General features: G+C 38.1%; 1 protein-coding gene across 3 annotated transcripts in view; it reads left to right on the top strand.

Moving 5' to 3' along the window:
- NR3C1 (nuclear receptor subfamily 3 group C member 1) overlaps positions 1-15,764 on the top strand; it is a 456,865-nt gene that overhangs the window by 194,523 nt on the left and 246,578 nt on the right. The gene's annotated exons all lie outside the window — the stretch shown is intronic.

The following is a 15,764-nucleotide window of genomic DNA, read 5'->3' on the forward strand; positions in this document are numbered from 1 at the left end:
ACACACACACACATACACACACACACACACGCAAAAGAACCCCTCTTCAATCAACACATGTCTGACATAGGTGGAGTCTTTCTTTCAGGGCCTGTTAAATGTTTAGCTTTTGGAGATAGAATCATCCCCCATTATTCTATTATATTCCTCCATCATTCATTTAGACAGTGAAATACTATGCTGCCTTTTAAAATGAGATTGAGGATGTATGTTTACTAAGGTGGAGATTCATTCTATGGTTAAAATTTAAATTTTTTGAACAGCATGCTATGAAGCAGTACTGTGGTGTGATCTCATTCTCGTAACAAGAAATGTGAGCTTGTGGTGTCACGTTGCTAAAAGTCTGGATGAAAGCAAACCTGGGTAATGATTAAGTGCAAAGATATTAGTGTCAGATTGACATGGATTCAAATCCATTCTGTTCCTGGCTAGATGACCTTGGACAGATTGTTTAATCTTTCTCAGTTTCACTTTCTTCTTTAAAGAAAATAATAATGGAATTGGCTTCCTGAGGTTGCTGGGAGGATTCAATGGATAAAGTATCTTAAGCATTTAGCATAGTTCCTGCCCCATAGTGAGTGATCTGTAAACCATAGCCATTATTATTATGACCTATGAGATGATACAAAATGTCAATAGTTATTACCTCTGGGTATGGGCTTAAGAATGACTTTTTTCTGTGCTTCTTTGGGCTCCATTTCCACCTTCGTCAACCACTCTAATGTGTTAACATGTGCTTTTTTGTATATGTATATTGCAAAATAATTATTATTTTATACAATGTTTTGTAATTATGTGAAACTATCATACATCTCATTCATCTTACTTTTTTCATTAAGCACTATGTTTTGAAGATCCACAATTCACAATATGTTGCTGTGTGTACCTCTAATTTATTCTTTCTAAATGTTGCTTAGTACTCCAGAATGTGTGTCCTCAACATTTTCTCCATCTGCTTTCTCAGTTATCGGACTCACAGGTTGCTTCCAAGTCTCTAATGCTACAAGTAACATGTAATTAATATCCTCATGCACATCCCCTGAAGGATCCATACAATATTTTCTTTGAAGTACATACCTAGAGGTATAATTGCTGGGTTATAGAGTGTGCATTTTCTTAGTTGACTAAGTAGTGACAGATGCTTTCCAAAAAGGCTGCAGTAATGACGCAGTGACTCCATCAGCAACGATAAAATTCCTGTATGTCTGTATGTGGGAATATTTCTGCCACCACTTGGTCTTATCCATCTTTCTAACTTCCGCCAGTCTAATAAGTAAAACATGAGACAACTTGTTGTTGTTTTAATTTACATTTCTCAGATAACTCAGGATTTGGGCATCATTTCTTTCATATAGTTTAGTAGTAATTTGAGCTTCCTCTCCTGTAAATTGCCTGTTGGTATCCTCTGCCTATCTTTCTACTGAGGGTTGCTGCCGTTCTCTTGTTGATTTGCAGCAATTACTTGTGTTATTCATTTGGCCCTTGTGGGTTTTAGACATTTCTAATACTTTTCCCATGTTGACATGTGTGTAATAAATTTGCTCATGGTGTCTTCTTCAAACAGAAAGCCATAATGTTGATGTTCAAAGTCATCAACACTTTTCTTTATGAGTATGCCTTTTGAACTTGTGTTTAAAAAGGTTTTCCTGCCCTAAGCTCAGTCACCAAGATATTCTCCTACATCATACTCCTTTAACTGAATAGTTGTACCTTTTGCTTTTAGATCTTTAATTCAAGTGGGGGCCACATTCGTTTGTTATGTGAGGTAAGGATCTAGTTTACTCTGTGTATAGTGAGCCAATTTTCCCAAAGTAAGCTGATAGATACTGACTTATGATATTCTCTTTATCATACTTAAGTTTCCACCTATATACATGTGTTTGTGTCTGAGCTCTGTGTCCTATTTTATCGGTCTGTTTATCTAGGGTTTTTGGTTTCTTGTGTGTTTTGTTTTGTTTGCACCAATGTAGCACTGTTTTTGTTACTGTGACTTTGTCACATGTTTTCATATCTAGTGGGACAAGACCATTCTCTACTTATGTTTTTTGAGCTTGACTTTGCTGTTTATAAACTTTTATTCCTCCACATAAATTTTAGAGTAAGTTGTATTATATTGCTCAAAAATATATAAGTAGAATTTTTGATGGGACTGCATCAAATTTATAGATTAAATGGAGAATTTATGTTTTTCTAGTATAATATTGCCTCATCCAAAAGCTCAGGAATTTTCTTCACTTATTCAGATCATCTTTTCTGCAGATAGCTTTTATATTATTTTATTAATATAATTAGCTCCTATATAGTTAATAGACTTATTAGTTGTGGGAATGATATATTATTATTTATTATGTTTTCTGATTTACTATTGCTAGCACTAAAAAAAATTAAAAGGATTGATGTATCCAATGATTTTAATCGTTCTCTTATTGGTTCTAACACTTTGCTTTTGAAATCTGTTGGATTTTTCTGGATAAATGATCATATATATGCAAATGAAGAAAGTTTTCTCTCTTACCTTCTCCATTAGTCAGCTCTCACTAAGTTATGCTGTGATAACAAATAACTCCCAAAACTCAGTGACTTACAATCACAAACATCTGTTTCTCACTTATGTAACATGTTGAGTATATATTGACTGCAGCTCCCTCTGTATATTTTCTTATTCTGGGATCTGAACAGAAGAAGCAGCCCCAGGAACACAGTATTCTCAGAGCAGAGGAAAAATGCAAAGAAACCAGCGGATCTACACAATGACTTTTAAAGCTTCTGCTCATAACTGTCAAATTCATTCATATTCGTTGGCTGAAACAAATTCCATGCTTAAGTAAAATGACAATAGGGTAAAAAGTGTTCTCTTCTCAGAGGAAGGCTCTAGAAATCACATGGTAATGGGCAGGCAAGTGCAAAACTCTTGCAGGGAAGGTGGTAGTGGATAATTGGAAATAAGAATATAATCTACTACTCTTTCTAACCCTCATTCTTATTTATTTGTCTTTCCTTTAGCTTTAGCCAAGACCTCTAGTGGTAATAGTAAGCATCCTTGTCTTAACTTTAGCATAGAGAAAATAAGTCTAAAGTTTCTCCATTAAGTATAAGAGTTACTATAAATTGTTAGTAGAAATCGTTTTTACCAAGTTAAGGAAATTCCCTACTATTCCTAATTCCCTAAGAGTTTTGATCATAAATTTGTGTTGAACCTTATCAAATTTATATTTTGGAGGTTGATTGATATAATCATATACTATTATTCTCCATTAGTCTGTTAATACACTAACATACACAAATGAATTTTCTCTATTGAAGCATCCTTCCATGTCTAAAATAAACTCTAATAGGCCAAGAGTTCGAGACCAGCCTGGCTAACATGGCAATACCCCATCTCTACTAAAAATACAAAAATTACCCAGGCATGGTGGTGCACGCCTGTAATCCCAGCTACTCAGGAGGCTCAGGCAGGAGAATCATTTGAACCCAGGAGGCGGAGGTTGCAGTGAGCCAATATCACATCCAAATGCACTGTAGCCTTGGCACCAGAGTGAGAATCCATCTCAAAAAAAAAAAATACAAAATAAGCCCTATTTGGTCTTAAGGTATTTCTTTAAATCTATAATTAGTTTAGCTAATATATTATGTACAATTTTTAATGTATATAATTATACATTAAAAAGTGAGCTATTATTTTCTTCATTGTATTATCCTCATCTAATTTTGGAATGAGTCTATGCTTATTACACATAAAATGATACATATAGATTTTGCCCTTTTTCTGTTTTGCAAAAACAACTTGTATAAAATGGGAATTAATATTCCTTGAAAATTTAGTAGAACTTTCTAATAAAATCGTCTGGGCCTAGAGTTGAGTAAGGAGGATCTTTGTTTATCATTTCAAATTATTTAATATTCATTGATATATTCAAATTATATATTTCTGCCAAGCGTGGTGGCTCACTCCTGTAATCCCAGCACTTTGGAAGGCCGAGGCAGGTGGATCACCTGAGGTCAGGAGTTTTAGACCAGCCTGGCCAACGTGGCGAGACTCCATCTCCACTAAAATACAAAAATTAGCCAGGCGTCATGGCTCATGCCCGTAGTCTCAGCTACTCAGGAGGCTGAGGCATGAGAATCACTTGAACCCAGGAGGCGGAGGCTGCAGTGAGCCAAGATCATGCCACTGCACTCCAGCCTGGGTGACAGAGTAAGACTCCATCTCAAAACAAAAAAATAATATATATATATTTCTTATTTATACCAGTTTATTATACCTTATTTATACCAGTTTAGGCATTTCATCTTTTTTCTAGGAATTTATCCACTTTAAGTAGATCTTCAAACTTACTGTCCAATAGCTGCTGAAAACCTTTGAAGTCAAGCCTTTCAAGGGAGTAATCATATCATATACATGGCCCTGAAGCTCCCTGTACACTTTCAATACTTTACAAATAATAATAATTAACAGGCACTATCCGATGAATAGAAATCTACCAAAAATGTTAGAAATTATCTCTAAGAGTAGTATTAAGGGTAATTTTTATGTTCTAACATGTTGTACATTTTTTGTGTGTAGTCTGAAGGTTTTACACAGACAAAATGTTGCTTTTCTATCATCGGGAGTAACTTAAACTATTTCTCTTTTGTACTGAAATTAATCTATAAAACTTACCTAAGTTCAGAATTACTGTCACATTCCCACACCCCATTGAAATATGGTATTTGATAAATCCACAGGCAGACCTGCTTTCTTGGGTATTGAATTCATCTATAAACAAGTAGAACCCTTCAAGGGAGAAACTGTAACCTGTACATGGCCCTGAAGCTCCCTGTGTACTTCCAGTATTTTGTAAATAGTAATAATTAACAGATACTGTCTGACCCTTTTGGATTTATACCAATTTATTTTATCTAAAAGGACATTTTAACATAGCCAGCTATGGGTACAATTTTTAAAAATTTGAAATTGAACTCTTGGAAAATGAGTTGTTTGTTCTACCTGTCTTTTTCCTGCCTTTACCCTCCACTCAAGTATGGGTTTTATTAGGCAGTGTATATTTCACCTAAGGCCTCGAAAATGTACTTCTGGAGAAAAAGGCTTTTCTTGGTAGTCTGTGGTGAGTAGGACCGTATTTCTGTTTGGTTTTTAGTGTATGTTATGTGTGGGCCCTGAGGATTCAGTGAAGGTGTTTTCTTTGAAAAGCTGTCAGACAACACAAATTAAATTCAGTAATGGTACAGACACAGCCAAACAAGTTCAACAGTTCACATACACTTGAAAGCAAATGAAAGAGAGTATGTATAGAGAGAGGTTTTTACCATCTGCCTCCTTCTACTAAATGTCTTCAGTTCTCCAGGGAAACGTCTAATACATCTAATACGTATATCAGGTTGTTGTGAGATTCAAATTGTTAACGCATTAGTTAGAAGCACTTAGCACAGTCCCTGGCATACAATAGATAATAAAGGGAAGCCATTCTTATTTGTACACATATGGACGTGGTTTCACATATACTGCTCTGCACTTTGTTTTCCTAATAGCACTGACATTCCTCTGAGTGAAAGGACTGAGCTCTGACTCCCTCTGTAACAGTTAGGTAATTCTACAATAGCACAGATACATCCTCATTTAGTCAACCATTCTCCTATTCATGAGCATTCTGGTTGATTCCAGGTTTTGACTTTACAAATGCTACAGCAACCTCTTTGTCCCCCTCAGAACTTCAAGGCAGCCAGTTCTGCTCTTCCCCATTTGCTCAGATATTGCCACTCTCCCAAGATGCTTCCTCAGATAGGGGTGTCCCCTGCAGGCCACCTCCACATTCCTTCCCTCTTCCTGGGTCCTTCTCCCAGCAGGCTGGCCAAGCCGGAGCAGAAGCCATTCCAAGACCCTGGGAGGACTGGCTGGGAGCTGAGATGTGGAAGCCAAAGCCCATGATACACAGTCATCCTGAAGGCATGCTGCAGTCATGACTCTTGGTGTAGGAATGAAGGCAAAGCTGGTGGAACCAAGCCAGGAAGCCATTTTGACTGTGAGGAGAAGACAAGAAAGTCCCAGGCAGCTTGTAGATGTACCCTAGCTGTTGTAATCTACCACTTCGAGATCAATTCTGGCAGGGGCACCAGGGAGTCACAGATCTGGCCTGTTTTAGGAATTCACCTCTATAATGATACCTTGTATTGGCAGAGTGACTTCTATGTCTCAGAAGATTTTCTTGGCTCTGTTATATCATTATGGGTTTTTCTGTTAAGTGACACCATAGCTCCCAGCAACTAAGCTGTGATTTGGCTGTGCTGGTTAAGTTAACTGAAATACTAGATCCAGCCACCTTTTAGCTGGGTGTTTCATGTTGTAAAGGCAGATTAAAATGCTCCCCTGAAGTTCACAAGAGCTTGTCCAGTCTCTATTGGATATTAGAACCAGCTGTTATTGAACCTGTATGTGCCTGATGCTGTTCAAATGTTATCTGACAATCTTCCCTGAAGCCCAGGAATTGGTATCCCTGCTTCATTCATTTGTTTTTTATTTATTTCTATTTTTTAGAGATGGGGTCTCACTCTGTCACCCAGGCTGGGTACAGTAGCATAATCATAGCTCACTACTACCTCAAATTCCTAGACTCAAGCAATCCTGCCTTGGCTTTCCAGGTAGCAGGGACTATGCTGCTAACTTTTTAATTGATGCATAACTTTTTAATTTATGCTGAGCTAACTTTTTAATTTTTTGTAGAAACAGGGTCTCATTATGTTGCCCAGGCTGCTCTCAAACTCCTGGTCTCAAGCAATTCTCCCATCCTGACCTCCCAAAGTGCTAGGATTATAGGCATGAGCTACCACACCTGGTCCATTATCCCATTTTGTAGATAAAGCCATTGATGCTCAAGAAAGTAAAGCCTGAGGTCACTTACCTGGTGAGGAGTGAAGCTGGAATTCAAACCCGACTTTGTGAATGCACAACCTATGTCCTTTCCCCATCTCACCACCATTCCACAACTAAACCACCAAAGCCCAACTTTTTTGAAGAACTCTTTCTGAAACTTTTAAGGAAAAAGCCACTTCCCCATAGTTAACTAGGATGTATCTGTGTATAGATCCTATTTCATAGTTCTTTCAAACTAGAAGCCAAATTATTTCTTATGCACCTGTCCCAGCTGTTGGGTGTAAACATGATCATGTTGATGATGTGATGGTGATGATGATGGTGATGGTGATGATAACAGCTTTAATTTACTGAGCACTCACTCCATGCCCAGCACGTTGCTTATCACTTAACATTCTTGCACTTACTCTTGATTCTTACAAGAAACCTGCCCAGTGCCCAAACATGCACAACTAGGACACAGTACACCTGAGACCTGGCCTCGGGCTCCTGACTTCAAAGCCTGTGCTCCCAACCATGTCACAGCACTGACGCAGCAGTGGAATCTTGAACGCATAGTTTCATCTAGCATAGGCTACTATAAGAGAAAGGAGACATTGGAAATACTCCACACACCCTTCCTGCACCGACAGCCATTCTTAGATTTAAGCATTTTATTCAGCGGGGCTCAGACGTATTTAGACACTTTAAGTTAATCATTACCTGTCACCATTTGTGTGTGCTGTTCCTCATCAGCAAGCACGTGTAGACGTAGCTGCCCTCTGCTTTACGTCACATTTTTTATTAGGCAATCATAATATTAATAGAGGAGATCTCCTGCTAGGAGAAGAACATTTTTGTGGTGTTGAAGATAATATAGGTGCTCAACCTAAATTAACTGGATAATTGCTTCAGTCTTTTCAGTAATTTATCATCATGGACTCCCAAGCAGCTCAGACAGACGTCAGTTATGGTTAAGATGACACTGTCCTCCAAGAAATCAAGAAAGAGGATAACAGAATCTCCTAAATGCCCACAAACTCCCCAAACCTGAATTTTTATCTTCATCCATCTTCACCATGAATTGCCTCCAGTCATCTCTGGCTGGAGCAGAGATGTCGCCTGGTTATCCAACTCCTCACCTCACTATCAAAGGTCATGATTGCAGGGATGTGTGTGGCTGTGTGCCAGTCCCTGTGAGAGCCAACTTGGTGGTGGCAGCACATACCAATGGCATGGTACTTCAGCTTGAATTGAAGGCTTTATATGATGGAATTGTAGGCTCTTACTAGCAAAGCTACTCATAATCTCTACTCTTTTCTTGCTATAGTAAGTGTGAGAACCCAGTATGGAGTCCAGTAAGCATCCCTTTTAGTTGGTGTGTATTGGGCAGGGTCCTCCAGAGAAACAGAAGCAATAAAATATAAATATATATAAGATTTATTATAAGGAAATGGCTTATTGAATAATGGAGGCTGAGAAGTCCCACAATCTGCCATCTCAAACTGGAGACTCAGAAACACCTGTGATGACCTTTCAGTCCAAGTCCAAAGGCCTGAGAACCAGGAGCACTGATCATACAAGGATAATGTGAGTCCCTGTCTGAGGGCAGAATACCAGTGTCCCAGCACAAAAATTCAGGCAAAGAGAGTGAATTCTCCCTGCTTCACCTTTTTATTCAGGTCCTCAGCAGATTGGGTGAAGCCCACCTATACTGGAAAGGACAATCTGCTTTAGTCAGTCTGCTGATCCAAATGCTAATCTCATCCAGACACACCCTCACAGACACACCAAGATATAATGTTTAACCAAATATCTGGGCATCCCATGGTCCAGTCAAGTTGACACATAAAATTAACCATCATAGCAGTTTGAGAACTTCACTGAACTTCACTAAGATGAGGTAGCACTTTCTCATTCTGCCTTTTACCATCCCGTATTCCATATGTGCTATTTACTACAGGGAGGGAAGAGAAAAAAAATCAAACACATGTAGAAACCCATTGCATATGCTACCCTAATTTTGGAGAGTCCCTGGGTGGACTGGCATTTCAAAGGCTATGAAGAGTCCTGCAGTACAGACACATATTAACTTCGTTTTACACAGTGTTTCCTTATTTGAGCACCCAAATGTTTTTGAGGAGGAGATTACCATTATGGCTATAAAGCCACATTCTCCCATGGCCATGTCCCCTCGATTCTGGGGCATAAAATTAAAAATATAGAATGCTAAGACCAGTAGAATCTCAAGGGATTTCATTGACCTCATGGCATCCTCCCTCCACTGCCTTGAGAGTCCTGGAATTAACCTGACCCAGAGAAGTTTTCCCAAAGATTTTACAGAGCCCCAAACTGATAACAACTGCCTGAGATCTCTTCCTCCAATTCCAACCTACTCCTGTCACACAGCGTGATTTCCTATATCATGAAATGGGAGAGAATGGAGGAGCGCTTATCAAGAGAGAAGATAGATGTCATCTGCTAGGTCCTGTTAGGTCTCATCTCATCTTTTAATATTGCAAATAGGCCATTGGCAGGCTTCTTTGAACCTTTACTAGGTCACAAAGATTCTGAGTTTATATGTAGATGGCAGAAAGAATACATTCTTTACCTCTCCCACCTATCCTCTTATTTACAAAGACCTGAAACAAAGTCCTAAAATTTAAAGACATATATTTAACAAAATATTATAACACTGCTAAAAGAAAGGAAAGCTGCTATAGAGTCATTTAGAGCCATTCCATCTTTGACAAGCTCCCTCACAGAAAGTGAGGATGGAAGGAAAGTTTGAGTTTTCTGATCCCTCTGAGTCCAGTGCTAATTCTATTTTATTCTGTGACCTCTATATGATTAATGACATTAGAAATCAACAAATACCCATTGATGTTTGACAGAGCCCAAGTGTTCCACAGAACCCAGTTTGATTATTTTACCCTATCCAGACATTCTGTTAAGGCAGAAGTCTAATAATTCTTTAGATATTTAATTCCATAAGTAATTTGTATGACTCAATTCTACTTTTAAAAGTTAGAATATTGTGGATATAGCTAAGATCCCCTTTGACCAATCTCCTCATCCTAATCCCTTCCCCATATTCCCAGAGGTAATGAGGTCCCCCCGACACACACACACACACACACACACACACACACACTTTTACATGCACACAATATGCATATTCATAATTCACATAAAACATATAATATGGGTTTAGGTGTTTTGCATTAATGGTGTCATACTGTTCTGCAACTTGCTATTTTCAGTGCAAAATATGTTTGGGACATCTATCATATTGATACACGTTTAGTCATCCATTTTAAGTACTGTATGGCATTTCCTCTTATTATTTCACCATAATTATTTAGCTATTCCCATTCTGTAAGATCCAAAGGTCATTTCCACTTTGGGCCTCTTAAAAGCCATGCAGCACTGAATGTCCTTATCATGGTCCCCTGTGCAAAGGCAAAAGATTACAAGGATAGATACCTAGAGATGTTACTGCTGGGCCATAGGGTGACATTTTATTTTCAATAGATGCTGCCAAGGTATGAGTAAAGAACTCTCATCTGTAAAGGAGCCAAGGGAAGAAATCCCCACAATGGCTCAAGGAAGTAAAAAAGAGGATGAAGAAGGTGGTTACACCAGCTGCTTTGGAAAAGCCTGTGAGAATTAGTTCAACCATTGTGGAACACAGTGTGGTGATTCCTCAAGGATCTAGAACCAGAAATACCATTTGATCCAGCAATTCCATTACTGGGTATATACCCAAAGGAATATAAATCATTCTGTTATAAAGATACATACATGTGAATGTTTATTGTGGCACTATTCACAATAGCAAAGACATGGAATCAACCCAAATGCCCATCAATGATAGACTGGATAAATAAAATATGGCACATATACACCATGAAATACTATGCAACCATAAAAAAGGAATGAGATCATGTCCTTTGCAGGGACATAGACAAAGCCATCATCCTCAGCAAACAGAGGAACAGAAAATCAAACACTGCATGTTTTCACTCATAAGTGGGAGCTTAACAATGAGAACATATGGACACAGGGAGGGGAACAACACACACTGGGGCCTGTCTCAGGGGCAGGGGGATGGAGAGCATAAGGATAAGTAGCTAATGCATTCAGGGCTTAAAATATAGGTGATGGGCTGATAGGTGCGGCAAACCACCATGGCACATGTTTACCTATGAAACAAACCTGCACGTTCTGCACATGTATCCCAGAACTTAAAACAAAATTAAAAAAAAAAAAAAAAAAAAAAAAAAAGACTAAAGCCATGGATCCTTTTTTTTCAATCCAAAGGCTGCCTTCTACCTTTGTGCGCTTTTTCCCTTCCAGACTGTCCTTGGTATTCTGTTTAACTTGGAATTTTGCTCTTAACTGCCATAGAATGTGTATGTGCATGCATATGGGTGTGGAAGACAGACATTTATCATTGAATTTTTTTAAATAGGAAAACTAAACAACAACTAAAAACTTTCTTAGTGAGAAAGAGGTAGGTAAATGACCACCAGTTCATATACTGTTAAATATATAAAATGTACATAATCCAATTCTGGAAGGATATACAGTTTATGAAACGTTAATGGTAGCCTTTGAAGTATAGAATTCTGAAAGAATTAGAAAGAATTTTCGTTTTTATCACACACCTTCTATCATGTGCATTTATTTTGATCTTAAAATTAAAGAAGAATACTATATGTCTTCTGACCCTGTCTCTACAAGGTCCTTAGGTAGTGAATTGGGGAGAATGTCAAGCACTGATATGCTGTTATATCTTAGGTTCTTTGGTGCCCCTCAAATTATACTGTTTGCCATCCTTGCTGGCTGGGTGTGCCAAAGCATAGGCTATAAGTAATACTCTCAATTTAAAGTCAAAAAGTCATAAAACATTGTTTTACCTCTTTGACTCCTCTTATCAAATCTAAAAAATTTCCACCTTTGAGAAAATTCTATTCCAAGCTATAATTGCAAAAGTACTCTACCCTAATTTCAGTAGCAGACATCACTGAAATGAGGCAGACCGAATTCATCACTGAATTGTGAGGCAGACACCTCACAAGTCTACTCCCTCATTTCAATTGTGGGGGTGTTGGGAATATGAAAGGATGGGGATAGGGTGGATGGAAAGAACTGAGTTCAGCAAGAAAACATGATCATTCCTACTTGGAGTCTACTTGGGCCTTCAAGATTTGTAGACTTCTATCTTTTGCCTTCCCATGCTTTACAAAGTTCCAACTATGCCTGCATTTTGAAGGGAGCAAGTATCACGAATAATGTGCTTACAATTGTTATGTTTAGATAGAAATTTTAAGTCTGAGATTTTAAATGTTCTTTAGTTTAGAAAACCAATGAGATACAAATAGGTCACTAATAACATGATATCTTGTTTATAAATATCCCATTGCTCTTTAGTGCAAATCTGTCACCTTTTGTGAAGAATTTGTCACTGTGATGTCATATTCTTCCCTTGTCCCCCACTTTCTTGCTCTATATAATAATCTATGAATTGGCTGGTGTTTATACTTCTGTTTCTCAGCACTGTTTAATTTTCTACTCTCTGCATGATATTTCAGGGTTCATACTCCTCTGAATGTGCTACAATTATAAACCTGGTCCCCTAATGAAGGTTATCTGGGTAATTTTAATTTTTTGCTATTATAAAAATAAGCAAATACTATAAAAATTTATATCTTCAAACATACATTACTGCATATAGGAGTAAGTATAACCATAAGATTATTTTCAAACAGTGAAATGCCAAAGCAAAGAAAATACTCATTTTAAATGCTAAATACCAAATATTGCCAAGTTTCCATTGAAAAAGTTTATACCAACGGTTTACAACAGTGCTGATATTTCCCACATACTCACCAATGCTGAGTTTTACCAAATGTCAACATTGTAAATTTGGTGAAAGTGATTTATTTTATTTATTCTGATGAGGTTGAACATCTTTTCATGATTATTGGTTATATTTTCCTTTCTGTGAGCTTCTGCTTTGTACTTTTGCTCATTTTTTAATTTTTCAATTTTGTGCAGTGAATGGTATAAGCTATCTCTATCTAAGAGTGGCCTTTGTCATGTGTGCAGTGAATTTTTTTCTAGTTTATCATTCATCTTTTTATTTTGTCTATGGCATTTCTATTTCTAAAAATCAAAGTTTTAACCATTGATGCAGATAGATGTACAATATTTTCCTTTAGACCTACTGCAATGAATTCTTTTTCATTAGATATTTGATTATCTCTTCTTTTTCTGACTTCCGAAACACATGTGGTTCTTACTGCATATTTGACACAACTTGTACTCATATTTAAATTAACATCTGTGTGTGTGTGTGTGTGTGTGTGTGTGTGTGTGCCCGAATTTATTCAAATAGATTAAAAGGCCCTTGAAAAGCTGGAGAAATCAAGTGATTATTTATATTCCCCACCCTACCCCACAGTGTCCCATGTCTAGTAAGGGAAAAATTTAGACCAGTGAGAATTTCAGATGAAAGCACTGCTAAGAAGAGTGCTATGAGAATCTAGAGAAATATAGGCCCAAATTGTCAAACTGACCAAAGCAATAGTAAGAGATTCCCACAAGGGATGAATGATCCCCAAGACAAACCTGGTCTTCTTTACCTTTTGCCTAAAGCAGAGGCAGTTCTCAGTGTTCCGTGGCCTTGCCCCTGCCCAACTCTCCAAGTTTACCTTGTAGCACTCTGGCCCTTGCTCTTTATATCCTGCTACCCTGGCCTTCTACCTATGGCCCAAGTATCCACCAGGTTAGTTTCTACCAAGGCCTTTTCCTGGAATGTTCTTCTTGATTTTCACATTCCTAACTGCATCTTGTCATTCAGACTGTGGCAGATTGGATTTTTTCAAAGATGACCACACCAATACGTATCTTATCCCTTCTGCTTTTCTTCTTATAATATGTTGAAACTCTTCCAACAAGAGATGGTGTCTATGTTTCTCCACATCGAATCGAAGTGGATCTTTGTAACCATCTTAACTGAAAGAGTCTGGCAGAAGCAACACTACGTGACTTCCAAGGCTAGGTGATAAAAAAAACAATAGAACTTCCACTTGGCTCAATCTCTCTCGGGACACTTACCCCCAGAACCCAGCCACCACATTGTAAGGAGAGCAGATCACATGGAAAGGCCTGTATAGGAGTGCAGACACACAGTTGACAGCGAGTAACAACCCCCAGATATGTGAGGGAGCAGACCGTCAAATGGTTCCAAGCCTCAGCCTTCAAGCTGCCTCCCAGCTGGGCCCCAGATACTGTGTGGCAGAGACAAGCTGTCTCTACTATACTCTGTCAGAATTCCTGACCGAGACAATCCATGAGCATAATACATTGTTTTATGCCACTGAGTTCAAGAGTAATTCACAGTGAAGCCACAGTAAGTAGAATGAAACCTCAGTTTAAATGTATTCAGAGGTTCTCAGCACCTGCAGCAGCATCTGGCACATAGATAAGTGGTAATCAACAAATATTTGCTGAATTAATATGAATTTGTATGAATGTATGAAGTGTTTCTAAGCAATTAGATTCTCCATTAGATCTTATTTTTGCTACTTAATAGAATAAACGTTTACTGAGCACTTACTGTATTCTTCAGGAATATATTGTAGTTTTCTGTAGCTATATGTGTACTTCTAAGAGTGATTTAATGCAAATAGAAGTAAAAATCAGTAATCTGTACACCAAACACCCCTTGACATGCAATTTACCTGTACCAGAAACCTGCACATGTACCCCTGAACCTAAAATAAAAGTTTTAAAAAGAAGAAATAAAAATAAGGAATAACCAGGAGATACATATGATGAATTTTTTTTACTTTTAAGTTCAGGTGTACATGTGCAAGATGTGTAGGTTTGTTACATAGGTAAACATGTGTCATGCAGGGTTGTTGTGCAGGTTATTTCATCACCCAGGTGTTAAGCCTAGTGCCCATTAGTTATTTTTCCTGATCCTCTCCTTCCTCCCACCTTCTACCCTCCAATAGGCCCCAGTGCTGTTGCCCTCTGTGTGTCCATCTGTTCTCAATATATGATGAGATTTTTAAAATTGGACTTAGAAATAACAGAGACAGGAAAAAACAAAATAAGTTAAAGCAAAATAAGGCAAACCCTTAGAACATTTAAAAGAAAAAAAAAGAGCTTGCCAAAGAAGTGATAATTTTTAATCATATATAAAACTAAATTCTACCATGGTGATACAATTTCTAATTTCCTTAAAACAGTATAATCTTCTTTGTTTATTCAAAGAATATTTCCTTGTTGGTCAGAGAATGAATTAGATAATATGGGGGAAAAAATAGTTCTTTAAAATATGGTTATTTATGTTTGGATAGAATGTTTGACCCAAAACCTTCACTTTCCTCTATTTACTTACCACTCTTTGCCCAAAAAGGGCTGGAATCAGAACCGTAACAATGAAGAATGAGAGAACCCACAGTTTGTAACTGGAACTCAGGCGTTCTTTTTTTTTTTTTTTTTTTTTTCTTTTGAGAAAGGTCTCCCTCTGTCACCCAGACTGGAGTGCAATGGCGCATTCTTGGCTCACTGAAACCTCTGCCTCCACAGTTCAAGCGATTTTCCTGCCTCAGCCTCCTGAGTAGCTGGGATTACAGGCGCATGCCACCATAGCCTGGCTAATTTTTGCATTTTTAGTAGAGATGGGGTTTCACCATCTTGGCCAGGCTGGTCTCAAACTCCCAACCTCAGGTGATCCACCCGCCTCAGCCTCCCAAAGTGCTGGGATTACAGGCGTGAGCCACCGCGCCCGGCCACTCAGGCTTTTTTAAGAGTCTGAACTGAAAGCTCTTAGAAACTGTTCATGCAGCAAATCTGGTTAGCCAGCTACCTGGGAAGTTTCTTCCTGAGACAGTGAGTT

The sequence above is a fragment of the Macaca thibetana genome, chromosome 6 (assembly GCF_024542745.1).
Source record: "Macaca thibetana thibetana isolate TM-01 chromosome 6, ASM2454274v1, whole genome shotgun sequence".
Taxonomy (NCBI): Eukaryota; Metazoa; Chordata; class Mammalia; order Primates; family Cercopithecidae; genus Macaca; species Macaca thibetana.